A 2,324-nucleotide genomic window follows, 5' to 3' on the forward strand; every position below is an offset into this window, starting at 1 on the left:
ATAGGTCCGATAGCTCCTTCAAGGGATCCTTAGCTAGGTCTTCGTATCGCTGGAGTCTTATTCTACTCCGAAGTGAATACGGTAATTGTCTTATAAACTCCAAATTATCTTCCAGTTGCTTACATTGATGGTAGCTATAGACTCTCATACTATTCTTTGAAGCATCGTCTCTGTAATACTTGATAAACCCAATCAAACGCGATGATGGAATCACTGCCCTTGGATCCCGCACAAGAAAAACTACTTTACAATGGACGTCTTCCAACGAGTTGCACGTGTCCAGAATAGTCTTAATGTTATTCCCAGGAACACGAGAGATAAGAACTTTGATAACCGTCAAATTATAGTTGTTTTTACAAGCATTTTCCTAGGATTCACTTGTCATTGGATAGCAAAGTGCTGGGTCCCATCTTGGGTCTGTCAGCGCGTAAGGGCATAAAGGAGGTGATGGAATGGCTTGGCTTATACGAGGATGACCTGGTTTGCGGTAATATCTCTCTATATCAGCTAAAATCTCAGGATGATTAAACTTACAACGAAATACACCCGTCAGAAACTGTTTAACTAGGCCACTATAACTGATATTGAAGCTTTCATCTGTAGCCGTCTGTTTATCGATCCTCATGGGAGTTTGTAACGGCTCATACATGTAAAACACTGAAGGGTGGTGGTTGAAAATATCGCCCATGAGGGAGCGACCATGTGACATTATTACCAGATTCCTTCGCGTTGTTTTTATAGGTTGTTCAAGGTTACTTGGTGTCTCCGGGCCACCTCTAAGTCCTATCTGAAAGAGCTTTAAATCATTCGTTCCAGTTTCAATTTTTTTTTCTTTGTTTTCATTAGGCTGGGTTGAAACGTAAAGGAGATAGCTTACTATAAACGCACTGGTGATCAAAAATATACATCTCTCCTTGAATCGCCTTGCTGCCATGTTGAAGGATCCAGACTCCTTTGTTTTGCCACGGCCAAAAGAAGGTTGTATTAACTAACTCCAGCCAGCACTTCTTGGTAAACAAGTCCTGTTTGACGTCAAACGAGATTTATATAGATCATGTGCGAAGAGTAGTTCTTTGTCAAGTTTAAACATTTCGTCATAATCTATTGAGAGTGGAAATAATGAGAAATATTAAATCCCGGAAACGGTTAAGGACATACACTGTACTAAGATTTTGCACAAATAACGAAAGCAGAAGATTCAAGCACTAGTAAGTCGGGAAGAAACAATTTTTCGCGGTTTAACAATAGGGACCTCTTAGATTCTAGTACGAGAACGAAAACGAGAACGAGTACAAGATTTGACTCAAACGTTCCACCTGACTAGCCGGTAATATAAAGATCGCACATTCCCTATAAAAAAATTGAAGTCTCGGTCGACTCCGTATCTTGGAAATGTCATTAAACTGACCCGTATAATCACTCATAATAAGTAATAATTATTATTTCTATTTGTTCCTAAATTTATTATTTGTTTATTATTTTTTCTTGCTGACAAAAAATTAGAAAAGTCCTAACTGGAGTCCTGGCTCGAGTCCTGGCTCGAAGTCCTGGCTCGAATCCTGGCTTTGATGTTAGTTTATCTCCTTTAGAATCAAGTAACAAGTTAGCAGTATAAACGATTTCTGAAGTTTTATTTTTGACTGTGCTATATTAAAAGGAGACTTTTTGCATTTTTCCCCTCTAAAATTTAATATTAACTCGATTCTCGGGAATAGACAATCTGAGAGGACATGACCGCAGAAAAAGAGTTTAGTCGAATGAAAAAAATGCCCCTTTGTGAAAAAAATCCAATTTGTTTTTCTCCAATAATTTCGGTGGTTGATGAGAGAATGTAAGAAATTATTTGTAAAGTGCGGAAAATTAATCAAGAGAAGGGCTGATCATCGCGGAAATATATAATATAGGTTTGCTTATACATCCTCTACAACTTTTCTTGCTATTACATGAATTCCGCACCCAAAATGTCAAAAGATCTGTGTATTAAAGTCAAAATATTGTTTGATACTTACAGGCTTTTTTTAAGAACTCCAATCCTGCGCTTTTTGCGGCTGTTCTTTTCTCTTCAACACTACATTAGTTGTAAAATAAAACTTCGTGGATTTATATTACGAACTTTCATCTGAATAAGCGTTTCGATCGTTCTCAGACACCCGATGTTGTTACTATAGCAATCAATAGAAGACTCGTTTTAAGGATTTAAGGCTTGAAAGAATTTTTTAAAGGTAACAACGGGGTTCCAATGGAAAAGGATTACAACCTGTCGATCCTTTCAGTAGGGCAACGTTTTAATATTTGCTTCAGTCTAATTTCAGTACAGCGCTAGT

The 2,324-nt window shown here is 37.6% G+C and overlaps 1 pseudogene; it reads right to left on the bottom strand.

The window, feature by feature from the left end:
• LOC137972745 (carbohydrate sulfotransferase 4-like) overlaps window positions 1-934 on the bottom strand; it is a 1,369-nt pseudogene extending 435 nt beyond the window's left edge.
• Between the last annotated feature and the right edge of the window lie 1,390 nt (window positions 935-2,324).

Source organism: Montipora foliosa, chromosome 1 (assembly GCF_036669935.1).
Source record: "Montipora foliosa isolate CH-2021 chromosome 1, ASM3666993v2, whole genome shotgun sequence".
Classification (NCBI taxonomy): Eukaryota; Metazoa; Cnidaria; class Anthozoa; order Scleractinia; family Acroporidae; genus Montipora; species Montipora foliosa.